Source organism: Ursus americanus, chromosome 2 (genome assembly GCF_024610735.1).
Source record: "Ursus americanus isolate L20-20 chromosome 2, mUrsAme1.1.p, whole genome shotgun sequence".
In the NCBI taxonomy this organism is placed as follows: Eukaryota; Metazoa; Chordata; class Mammalia; order Carnivora; family Ursidae; genus Ursus; species Ursus americanus.
The window spans coordinates 97,471,073-97,484,532 of NC_142128.1; the positions used below are offsets into that span (position 1 = coordinate 97,471,073).

Below are 13,460 nucleotides of genomic sequence, written 5' to 3' on the forward strand. Positions count from 1 at the left end.
CTCGGGGCGCCTGGGTGGCACAGCGGTTGAGCGTCTGCCTTCGGCTCAGGGCGTGATCCCGGCGTTACGGGATCGAGCCCCACATCAGGCTCCTCCGCTGGGAGCCTGCTTCTTCCTCTCCCACTCCCCCTGCTTGTGTTCCCTCTCTCGCTGGCTGTCTCTATCTCTGTCGAATAAATAAATAAAATCTTTAAAAAAAAATTAAAAAAAAAAAAAGGAACACATTCCTCTACATTCTGTCTGCAGTTATGCTTTGGGCCTCAATCTAAAAGTGACTTCCTCAGGCGTTTGCCTGAACTCCCCACCCTGTGCTCCCCCTGCATCCTGCCCTGCCTGACCCTGTAAACCCCCCCCCTTACACTCTGCTGGAATGACCGGCTGCCTGTGACCAGGAGAGAGCAGGGACTGTGTCCTCCTTGATTCTCATTACCTCACAAATGCCTTTTGTCAATGTGTTCAACAAACATCTGTTTGAAAGTTGGAAGGAAGGAAGGAAAGAAAGAAAGAAAAATAAAACATACCAACTAAACTCAGATAAGCTCAGCCATAAAAAGTATACTTGCTCCACAACCAACGCCCTTGGGATAATGCCGCGAACAGTGTTCGCAGATTACTCAGGCCAAGTCGGGGTGCTGACAACCATCCTGGAGGAAGTTTAGATAGATTCCCAGAGTCTTCTTCCAGTCTAGATGAGAGAAACCCCAAGGAGACTCATCTTTTGAAACGTTCAATAAGAAAGGTGTACGTACTACTTTAAGACGGTAAATAGACAAAGCGATCTAGAAAAAGAAAAACAAAACTGGGGGCATCACAATTCCGGACTTCAAGTTATATTACAAAGCTATAGTCCATCAAACCAGTAAGGTACTGACACAAAAAGAGACACACAGATCAATGGAACAGAAGAGAGAGCCCAGAAAAAAGCTCCACAATTACAGGCACTCTTCAACAAAGGAGGCAAGAATATACAATGGGAAAAAGGCAGTCTCTTCAGCAAACAGTGTTGGGAAAACTAGGTGAGTTGTATGCCAAAGAATGAAACCGGACCACTTTCTCCCACCACACACAAAGATAAACTCAAAGTGGATTAAGGACCTAAATCTAAGACCTGAAACCCTAAAAATCCTAGAAGAGAACACAGGCAGTAATTCCTCTGACATCAGCCGTAACAACATCTTTCTAGATATGTCCCCTAAGGCAAGGAGAACAAAAGCAAAAATAAACTATTGAAACTACTCAAAAATAAAAAGCTTTCTCAGAGCAAAGGAAACAACCAATAAAACTAAAAGACAACCTACTGAATGTTGTTTGCAAATGACACATCTGATAAAGGGTTAGTGTCCAAAATATATGAAGAACTTCTACAACTCAATGCCAAAACCCCCCACAAATAATCCAATTAAAAAATGGGCAGAAGACATGAACAGTCATCTCTTCAAAGAAGACATCCGGATGGCCAACAGACACATGAAAAGATGTTCCACATCACTCAGCATCGGGGACACACAAATCAAAACCACAGTGAGAGACGACCTCACACCTGTCAGGATGGCTGAACTAAAAAACACAAGAAACAAGCGTTAGCGAGGATGCGGAGAAATGGGAACCCCTATGCACTGCTGGTGGGAATGCAAACTGGTGCAGCCACTGTGGAAGACAGTACGGAGGGTCCTCAAAAAATTAAAAATAGGACTAACCTATGGTCCGGTAATTCCATTACTGGGTATTTGCCCAAAAAACACAAAACTACCAATTCGAAGGGATACATGCACCCCTATGTTTACTGCAGCATTATTTACAATAGCCAAATTATGGAAGCAACTTAAGTGTCCATCAATAGATGAATGGATAAAGAAGATGTGGTATCTATAATACAATGGAATATTATTCAGCCATAAAAAAATGAAGTCTTGCCATTTGCAACATGAATAGACCTAGAGAGTATAATGCATAGTGCAGTAAGTCAGTCAGAGAAAGACAAATGCCCTATGGTTTCACTCATATGGGGAATTTAAGAAAGAAACAAACTAACGGTGGGGGGGAAAGAGAGAGACAAACCAAGAAACAGACTCTTAATACAAAGAACAAACTGATGGTCACGAGAGGGGAGGAGGGTGGGGGGATGGGTGAAATAGGTGAGGGGCATTGAGAGTACACTTATCATGACGAGCACTGAGTAATATACGGAATTGTTGACTATGTTATACACCTGAAACTAGTACAACACGGTACGTTTAGTACACTGGAATTAAAATTTAAAAAAAAAACTTTATCTTGAAAAAAATAAAATAATAAAGGAAAAGTCTGTGTACTTTCTCTAACACACAACTCCTCTCAGAGTCAATTCCTTCCTCTCAGGATCAATACCCAGCTGGCCACATCTCTATCTTTAACCTTTTTTGCACTAACAAAGGTCCTTCTGTTTCTCAAATAAGAGACATTCAAAAAGGTCCTGAATCAGGCCAGTCATTAACTCATCATCTGACTCCTTAAAGCCCTGGTATTTCTTCTCTGGCCTCCTCTATGTATGTGCTGTTCAGCTTTCTTTCCTGCTACTGCTTTCCTTTTTTTCACTCAACGATTCACTCTTTCAAACCACACTGGGATTCAGCCTCTGCCCTTCATGGACTGACAGTCTCACGGAGACAAGAAAGAACTATCCACCGGGGCGAGGCAGAGGCCGGTGCCCGCCCCCACGACGCACGTGATGCTGGCACACACTTTACACAGGGCACGGCTTCCGCTAAGGGCCAAAATGGGGCACCTGGGTGGCTCAGTTGGTTACGCGACTGCCTTTGGCTCAGGTCATGACCCTGGAGTCCCAGGATCGAGTCCCGTGTCGGGCTCCCTGCACAGTGGGGAGTCTGCTTCTCCCTCTGACCCTACCCCCTCTTGTGCATTCTCTCTCTCAAGTAAATAGATAAAATCTTTAATATATATATAAATCAATTTTAAAAAGGCCAAAATGTCCAAACGGTCAAGCAGTCAACACAAATGTCGCGATCGTAGCCAACCTGAACTATTACCATCTATGTCAGGTATCCGAGCATTTCTCAGTTCTTAGCAAACAAATAAAAGTAAGAAATCATATCATTTTACTTCTGGTAGATTCTAGTGGACTAAAATGCTTCGTGTAAAGAACATGTTGAAACCTCGGGGGGGCACACCTTACAGATTAAAAAATACCACTCTCACATAGTTTATCCTTCTCACGTGCTGAAATGGCTTCTAAAATTTTGATTCAAGCAAAAGACCACTATACTTAAATCTTTGAGCTCTCGAATCTTATCAGAAGGTCTACAGTACATTAGAAGATACTTGAACCACAATTTCATCCAAATCAGAGAAAAACAATACAAAACTTTAGAACCAACAACACAACATGCGATTGGAAAAGAATATGCCTCTGGTCAATGAAAAGAAGGGGTATTCCTCACCTGCAAAATCAGGCGAAAAGGATGCAATGGAAAAACCACCACTTACTGAGTGCTTATTACGGGTAAAGCATTACTAAACTAAGGGACGATTATTTTTCAACAACACTGTTGGGTGTTACCTACTGGATAGAAGCTCAGAGAGGCTAAGAAACTTGCCCTATCTGGCAAATGTGGAGCCAAAAGTTGAATCTAGGACATTCTGACCCCAAAGCCCAGCTCTTTTCACTATGCTGATTATCAAGCTTTAACTGAATCTTTTATTCAAACAAAATATGGGTTCTTATGGGGAACCCAATGTATAAAGAAGACAGAGGTAGTTTTCACATACAAGTCAGATAAGAAGTACTCAAAACTCACAATAATAAATAAGCCTCAGAACTACAATACAGCACAATGGTTCTCGACCTTGGGTGCACACTGGAATCACCTAGACAGCTTTAAGAAATACTGATGCTTGGGGCGCCTGGGTGGCTCAGTCATTGAGCATCTTGCCTTCGGCTCAGGTCATGATCCAGGGGTCCTGGGATTGAGCTCCGCGTTGGGCTCCCTGCTCAGCGGGGAGCCTGCTTCTCCCTCTCCAGCTCCCCCCTGCTTGTGTTCCCTCTCCTGCTATCTCTGTCAAATAAATAAAATCTTAAAAAAAAAAAAAAAAAAAGAAATACTGAAACTACTGAAACTACTCTGCATGGTAGCGTAATGATGGATACCTGTCATTATGCATTTGTCCAAACCCACGGAATGTACACCACCAAGAGTGAACCTCAAGGGAAACCCTGGACTACAGGGGGTTACGATGTATCAATGCAGGTTCACCGACTGTAACAAATCTGCCACTCTGGTGAGGAGGTTGATAACGACGGAGGCTACGCATGTCTGGGAGAATATGGGTACGTGGCATATGGATACATAACCTTTCTCTCCATTTTGCTATGAAAAATAAAGTCTATAAAAGGCAAATACTGATGTCTGAGTCCCACCTCTAACCCCAGGTACTCTGATTTATTTGGTATGGGGTGCGGCCTGGGCATCAGGAGTTTTAAAAAGCCCTCCGGTGATTCTAAACTTGTAATCACTGAGATACCAGGCTCCACTTGCACCTGAAGCATGAGCCGAGCCTTGCCTGGAATTGGGTTGAGTATAGGTACAGGTATGTTCTCTTGTAAAACTGTAATTAGTGCACATGCACAGACGTGAATTTCTTTTCCTTTTTAAATTTTATTTATTTATTCGAGAGAGAGAGAGCATGAGTGGGGGAGAGCGGAGGCAGAGGGAGAAGCAGGCTCCCCACTGAGCAGCGAGCCCGATGCGGGGCTCGATCCCAGGATCCTGGGATCATAACCTGAGCCCAAGGCAGACGTTCAACCAACTGAGCCACCCAGGCGCCCCCACAGACGTGAATTCCTTATAAGACCGGGGCAGTGCGCGACTACCTTCTCATCACACACAAGTTTAAATGTATACACAGAAATCACAAAAATCTGCTTTATTCTAAAGAATGTATAAGCTGCTGGACTTAACATGGCAGTGGTCTCAAAGTCCCTAAATTATGCCTATAATTTCATATCTATGTATGTTGTTCTTTATTATTATTTTAATTGTTAAAAATAAAATTTAAGGGAAAAAAAGAAATGTACATCGACCATTTGGAAGCTCTAAAGCGCGTGCCAGCTTTCCCTGGGAATCCACTGAAGAGAGCTGGAAAACTACTGTTCTGCTTAGTTTCTGAGAAGGTTGGGTCTACTCCGGAGTCGTGTAAGACCAGAGTCGGCTACCACCGCAATCGAAAGCTGGACAAACAGACTAACCACAGTTTAACCACAGGGGGGGAAGTGAATCAAATGGGGAAGGAAATACTAAATCCTTTTGAGAGCTTTAGATACTCTCACAGCTGTGTCTACTCCCTGGTTATGATTTGGGCCGATTCCTAATTAAATGCAAATTCACCCACGCCAATTTTTAAAATTGAAGACCCAGTGTAAAAGCTGCCCCACTACTTCGCAAGGCCCACCGGACTTTTCAAAGGAACACTGCCCTTTTCCGCTTTACATTGGCGAGGGCTGTCGCTGCTGAGCTGGGATCAGCTTGCTCTCGATTCCCTCACTAGGCCGCGTGGATGGCCCGGCTGCTGGCACTTCAGGCACGTTCACTGAGCTTGGAACGAGGCCCGTGCCTAAAACCCTACAGAATCTTAACACACCCAAGCGTGACTTGAGTAAAATCCTCCCTGATCTGACTCCTCTTCGGACTACTTACTCTTTCTTGTACATCTCTCTCTGACTGCCCATGATTGAAGCCACACCTTCAAGGGAGAGGCAAAATCTTCTTTGGTACTAGGACAGCAATCACCCCGAACACCCTTCCCAGGCTCAAGGCTCCTCGAGGGGCGGACTCACATCTTTCTTGGCCTTCCTGTGCCCAGCACACAGGATACTTCCTGGTGGTCACAAAGCTCTCAAAGAACATTTCAGGAGTAAACAAACCGATAACAGCTGAATTTTTAGGATTCCTATAATGTGAAGTGATTGTTAATCAAATACGTGAGCCTTTTTTTTTTTTTTCCTTAAAGTAAATTAAAGAAACCAACTTGCCCTTAAATGGATGCTTAAGCTCAGTCAACAAGATTATTCATCAGCACCAACTCTGCTCTGCAGAAAGAGTTCAAGGTATAAATGCTCACCCTTGGACAGAAAATAAAATATGAAAGAGAATTGAAAACATTTGCGCCCCCTCCCCCCCCCCCCCCGTTCCTGTTGAGATGCTGGTTTTGTCAGACTAAAATAACAACAAAAAAGATAATAAAAATTTAAAAGGTGATAAAAAAAGATTAATAACAATGAAACAACTCACTTCCTGAATTGCAAATGAAGGAAGAGCTAGTTCTGCGAGGGACGCAGTCTCGTTAGATACTCTGCATGAACACAGACATCCATGAGAATGTGTACGACAGACACCGAGCGCCAGCAGTCTCAGGGTCCGGGACAACGCAGGACGCCGGAAAATGGTCCTCCAAACAGGGATCGCACGCTACCAGGTCACACTCGACTTGTCTACTTCACCTCATCTTCCCTAAAAAGTTCCTATGAGAGCATCTCCTTAGAGTAGCAAATAGACTACCTGTGGTTACTTGAAGTTCGAAAAGTGGAGAGGTCAGGAAGTGTTTCATGGAAAATGCACTTGAATTTTAGCTGGAAGGTTGAGCATTGAGAAGAACCAAGATAGATGGATAGGAAGGGGCATTTTGCAGAGAGGGAAAAGAGATGATGTTTACAAATGAACTGTGTAGGTGAATTTGGCTGGAGTAGAAGAAAGCCTTCAAGTTGAAAAGGCATGCTGAAAAGTTGGAACTCGATCCCATGGGAAGGGGGTACCACCAAGTGTATTTAAGGAGGGCAATACGGTAGAAGCGGACTTTTTGGGGGAGATGTGAAAGAACCAGAAAAAGGAGGGAAGGAAGAGGCATTCAGAAGATCTTCTGAATCCCTCAAAGGATTTCCGCCCCCAACACTGACAAAACAGAAAAACTTCCAGGCATGAGTCACTTCTAAATCTTTCAAAAGCAACAAGGCTACTAACAAACCAAATTATTTTTACATTTATAAGCCAACAAATTGACTTTAGGTATGTGAGGAATATTTTTTAAAAACTAAGTTGTGCATATATCTAATTTCTTTGAAAGAATTCAGAATTCTGCATGATTATATTTGTCCTATGGCTGCCGCAAGCTCCTCAAAGTTGTTTCATTTTTAAAGATTTTATTTATTTATTTGAGAGACAGTGAAAGAGAGAGAGAGAGCACAAGCGGGTCTGGAGGGGCAGAGGGAGAAGAAGCAGACTCCCTGCTTGGCAGGGAGCCCAAGGATAATGGTGTCTCTCTCATACACACACACACACACACACACACACACACACACACACACACGTATTTAAGGATAAAGGACCAGCAGTTCTGCGGCTTTTATATAGTTGAGAAACCTACACATGAGGGAGAAGGATTTAAAAAACGTAACAAAATGTTAACATTTGAGAAATCTGGGTGAAGGGTAAATGCTGTTCTTTGCATTCTTTTGTACTGTTTTGGTCAGTCTGAAATTACATCAAAATAAAAATGGAAAAAAAGAATGTAGTATTTCGTTTAATTGTTTTTGTTTTGGGTTGTTTGTTTGTTTTTGCTATATAGTAACAGGACTTGTATGAACATCGGGAACATAGTATAATTCAGTGATGCTCTCTGGGGCCACTGGGATAAGTAGGGCTATTTGCCCCAGTCTAGATGTCCCCAGCGTTATTATTTCTGACCTTTGGTAAATGCTTTTAATTATTTACTATCTGCTCCATTCCAGTCAAGTCATTGGCTGACTGCAGCCTGCCTCCAGCAGCCCCCCTGCACTCCTAATTAATTGCTCTAACCTATTATGGGCTTGGAAACACTCCCCTAGTTCAGAGTTCATTTTACAGATGAAAAAACTCTGGCCCCGAGAGGGTAAGTAACTGATTGAAGGTATCCGTATTATCAAGAACAGAAAAAGGATTTGAACAATTCCTTTGTTCTTTTCATGACATCATGCTAGTCTGATCAGTGTATAAAATAAGAGGAAATTGTTTATGAAGAACTGTGTTATGAGTAAAGCTCAAGGACCTGAAGGAATAGACTTTATCATATTAATCTTACCTGTCCATCGTCCCCCCCTTTTTTTGGGGGGGGGCTTACTTTCAAGTAGCCAGATAAGCTTCTGCAGATTAGTCATCTGTTGGTGTATTTCAAGATTTTCCCCCAAGCTTAGTCTTCCTTTAAAAAAGAAACCCACATTTCATAATCTCCAGACATTCTATAGCCTACGGAGTGCCTGGCCAAATTGCCTGAAGTTTAGATTATTACTCAGATTTACAGATGTGAGACACAACTATGCAGCAAAAAAGCAAAAGGAGGACTCATGCTATTAAGTCATCTCTAACCAAATATAGCTAAAAATGCACAACAAAATTTTTGAGCACCTTATTCCTCCAAAGTATTTTTCCAGAATATTTTCCAAATATTCTGCCTCCTGACTTACTATAAACATTTAATGGAATGAAATCTCCTGAAACCATTCTTTGGAGTTTTACTCCCCAGAGGACTGGCACTTACTCAAAGGCTTCTAGATGACAAGAATTGCTGAAAACAATAAAGTCTGTCAAATGGCTGAAACTGCCATTTTGAGGAGGCTGATATGAAGTAACTTTTCGAGGCACTTGATATTTGAAATAATTTCCAAATCCAAATGTTTATGTATGGGAGGGCTGTTTAAATAAATTTGGGGGCGCCTGGGTGGCTCAGTCGGTTAAGCATCTGCCTTCAGCTCAGGTCATGATCCCAGGATCCTGGGATCGAGTCCCGCATCGGGCTCCCAGCTCAGTGGGGAGCCTGCTTCTCCCTCTCCCTCTGCCTGCTGCTCCCCCTGCTTGTGCTCTCTCTGTCAAATAAATGAATAAACTCTTTAAAAAGAAATAATTAAGTAATTAATTAATTGTGGTATACCTATAAAAGGGAATACCGTGGTATCATAACAAAGAACGAGGAAGTTCCTGAGTGTTGATATGAAATGATCTCCAAGACATATTATTAAATGAAAAACACCAAAACATAGACAGACCATATTTAAAAATTAACTCAAAATGGATCACAGACTTAAATGTGAGAACTATAACTATGGAATTCTTAAAACATGAGTAAATCTTTGTGATCTTATATTAGGCAATTTTTTAAAAATTTTATTTATTAATTTGAGAGAGAGAGAGAGACAGGGACAGAGAGAGCCCAACCAGGGGGAGAAGGGAGAGGGAGAAGCAGACTCCCCACTGAGCTGAGAGCCTGACATGGGGCTCAGTCCCAAGACCTGGAGATCATGACCTGAGCCAAAGGCAGAGCCACCCAGGCACCCCATACGTAATGGTTTCTCAGATATGACACCAAAATCATGAGCAATAAAAGAAAAAATAGGTAAAGTGGACTTAAATCAAAAATAAAACTTTTGTGCTTCAAAGAATACCATCAAGAAAGTCAACCGACAGAATGAGAGAAAATATTTGCAAATTTTATATCTGATAAGGGGCTTGTATCCAAAATATACAAATAAGCTTTAAACTCAACAATAAAAAGCCAAACCAATTAAAAAATGAGCAAGGACTAGAACAGATATTTCTCCAAAAAAGATAACACAAATAACCCAACAAGTAAAGGAAAAGATGTTACAACATCACTAATCATCAGAGAAACACAAGTGAAAACCACGAGATGCCACTTCACACCTACTAGGAGAACGATCATCAAAAAGATGGTGAGGAAGAGGCGAAATTTAAACTCTAGGTTGCTGGTGGGAATGTAAAACGGTGCAGCCCTTGGAAAACAGTCTGGCAGTTCTTCAAATGATTAAACATAGAGCTACTATATGACTTAGCAATTCTACTAAGTATACGTCCAAGAGGACCGCAAACATGCCCATCGACTGGTGACAGGTCCGGTAAGGTGTATCCATACAATGGAGTATTTTTCGGTCATAAAAAGAACTGAAATGTCCATATATGTTATATGACGGATGAACCTGGAAAACATAATCCTGAGGAAAACTAGATGCAAAAGGTCCCCTATCAGTGATGCCATTTACAAGAAATTTCCAGAATAGGCAACCCACAGAGACAAACAGATTAGTGGGGGCTGCAGGCAGAGAGGAATGTGGAGTGACCACTAAAGGGTACACGATTTTTTTTATAAAGATTTTATTTATTTATTTGAGAGAGAAAGGGAGCGAGAGTGAGAGAGAGAGAGAGGGAGAGAAAGAGAGAGCGCGCGCGCGCTTATGCCCACGCGCACAAGCAGGGGGAGGGGCCGAGGGAGAAGCTGACTCCCCGCTAAGCAGGGCCAGGACCCTGGGATCATGACCCGAGCCTAAAGCAGATGCTAAACCGACTGAGCCACCCAGGTGCCCAGAGTACTGGAATTCTTTTTTTTTTTTTTTTTTTTTAGATTTTATTTATTTGAGAGAGAGAGAGAGAGAGAGATGGCGAGAGAGGGAACACAAGCACGGGGAGTGGGAGAGGAAGAAGCAGGCTCCCAGCGGGGAGGGAGCCCGATGCGGGGCTCGATCCTAGGACCCTGGGATCACGCCCTGAGCCAAAGGTAGACGCTTAACGACTGAGCCACCCAGGCGCCCCTGGAATTCTTTAGGGGCTAATGGAAGTGTTCTAAAATTAGGTGTGATGATGGCCACACTACGCTATGAATATACTAAAAACCACTGAATTTTACACTTTAAAGGGGTGAATTCTGGGGCGCCTGGGTGGCTCAGTTGTTAAGCGTCTGCCTTCGGCTCAGGGCGTGATCCCGGCGTTATGGGATCGAGCCCCACATCAAGCTCCTCCGCTGGGAGCCTGCTTCTTCCTCTCCCACTCCCCCTGCTTGTGTTCCCTCTCTCGCTGGCTGTCTCTCTCTCTCTCTCTGTCAAATAAATAAATAAATAATTTTTTAAAAAATGAAAAAAAAAGGGGGTGAATTCTGTATTAGGTGAACTGTATCTCAATAAAGCCACTGTTTAAAAAAAGAGCAAGTTGGTGAATGACATCTATGGGATGCTGTCAACTTACAGGTCTGCTCTGGTCTCTAAAATACCTCTGGAAAGATACATAGGAAACTAACGCTAGCCTCTTCGGCAAGGACCCGGAGAAAGATTTCTGGAAGATTTTTTATCAGGTACTCTCTTTTTTAACTTCTGAACTATGCCAATATAGCAGTATTCAACTCTTCTTATTAAAAGTGAAATGAAATCAGAAAATGCTTTTAACAGACTAGTTCCTTCCACTAGTTTAACAATGCAAAGTTCTGTGTAAAACAATACACTCGGGCTGCAGACGGTAACGAATGTTACAATTAGCTGGAAGGAACAGAAAAATTAGGAGTTCTCTCTACTGTTTAATTCTGGTTCCATTAAATTTTCCTCCTCGGCCTTCTAACTCTTTGTATCTCAGTGTTTCTCTGATGAACAAATTGTGCCTCTTTTATCTGGAGACCCAAACTGAACAAATATCTCCTATAATGGATCAAATTGAAAAAAACACAAACCAAGGGACGCCTGGGTGGCTCAGGTCATGATCCCAGGGTTTGGGGATCCAGGCCTGCATTGAGCTCTCTGCTCAGTGGGGAGCCTGCTTCTCTGTCGGCAGGTTGCTCCCCCTGCTTGTGCTCTCTCTAACAAATAAATAAAATCTTTAAAAAGAAAAACACAAACCAAAAACCTGTTTTTAAAAAATTCTGTGATAAAAATCTTCCTCTACCAGATGTTATATTTTAGAGGAAAATAAGAATAATAAATGGCTCTTAATTTAGGAATAAATTTCAGAATACACGACCCTTAGGAGAAAGCCAAACACAGCTTAGAAACACCACCTCCTACATGCTTCCCCCCAAATTTCCATCCAACTGGATGAAAACTGCCCTATGAAAGCCATTCCCTATTTTTCACCAGCTGTCATAGAGCCAGTCCAGAACCAAGCTTCCAGAACAGGCCACCGAGCCCCAACTCCACTCTCAACTGGGGCAGAAGGAAATGGCCCCACTCAGTGAAGTTCTCCCTTCCAGTTAATTCCACAGCATCCAGCTAGCTCTGTACTCCTGATCTTATTTGACATACTGCAGTATCTACGCTCTTCTGGTCCTATGTCAATGCTACTCAGACCCTCGCTGACGAGGGCCAGCTGCTTTACGAGGCCACAGGGAGGGGTTCCTCCGTACAAGCCCAACTCCCCAGCCTGCCACACCAAGTCCTTCCAAGGCTGGCTCCCGGTGACCATGCTGCCAGTTCATTCGTCTCCCCATCTCGCCCCAGCTCCAACATCTCTGCCACACCCAACTCCTAACCCTTTCCCCAACACAACACAGTCCGTAACAACAACGTGCTTTGTACACACCATTCTTTGTCTGGAATGCCATCTCTACCAACCCACTGGCTCCAACTGGGCCAACACCTACTTTTCCTTAAGGCGGCTCCAAGACATTCACGTCTGTAAAGCCTCCCCTAGTGTGGTTCAGATTGTGGATATTTTTTCTGAAGTTTAAATGAATTTATGCTGAAATACATAAAGTTATAAAAAATTCACATATTTCATCAATTCTAAGATGCCACTGGTGGTAAGACACATTATTTTATGTGCCCCTGGCAACTAACCAACGATTGTAAGGCACATCCCAATGTCAGAGATATTAGAATGTGAAAAACTGTCTTAAAATTAAAGATACGCAGTAAACCACACATCTTAAAGGTAAAGATGTTGCTTTCTGTTTACTTATAACACATCTCTTGATAATTGTTTTCCAGTCTCTCCCAGGCCTTCGGCATCTAAAAGTCTGAATTTTATTCACATTTGATCCCGCTTTCCGACAGTTAGCCCAGAACCTAAAATCCAAGATATGCGCAGTAAAAGAGTCCCACTTATTAAATTTAAAAATAAGAAAATCAAGCATCTGCTTAAAGTACAAAAAGAATGTCATAAAACTTAAAAATCATTACTGCCATAAAAATAAGACTTAAAAAAAAACTTCTTTGCCTCTAATGATCAAGGGAATACCAAATATTTCAGCATCGGGATTAACCCAAACATATAAGATATGTTCAATATTTTCAATGTTTTTAAAAGATACATAGGACATGGCCTTGTGTCCATGGTTCCAAAAACATTCTTGACATTAGAGTCTGCAGAACCTTCCATTTGCAATATTAGATTAGTGTGACACCGTATTTACTTTAGTCCATGGACAACATTTCTGCCCCCAAATGTGCCTAATGATAAGCACTTAGAAATATACGTGCAATGAGAGTCTGATGTTTGACTGCGGACAGCTTCCAAGCCGTCCCACTCCCCAGTCCGAGGCAGGGTGATAAGAAAGTCCAGGCGATTCCTCCTGCGGGTCAGGTGGGAAGTTCCAACCAAACCCCAGGCAGCAGCCCAGATGGAAGCCCGTGCCCCAGCCCCACCATCTCATCACAGTGAAAGTAA

The 13,460-nt window shown here is 42.6% G+C and overlaps 1 protein-coding gene across 1 annotated transcript in view; it reads right to left on the reverse strand.

The window, feature by feature from the left end:
• MPZL1 (myelin protein zero like 1) overlaps positions 1 to 13,460 on the reverse strand; it is a 57,786-nt gene that overhangs the window by 27,758 nt on the left and 16,568 nt on the right. The window lies entirely within an intron of this gene.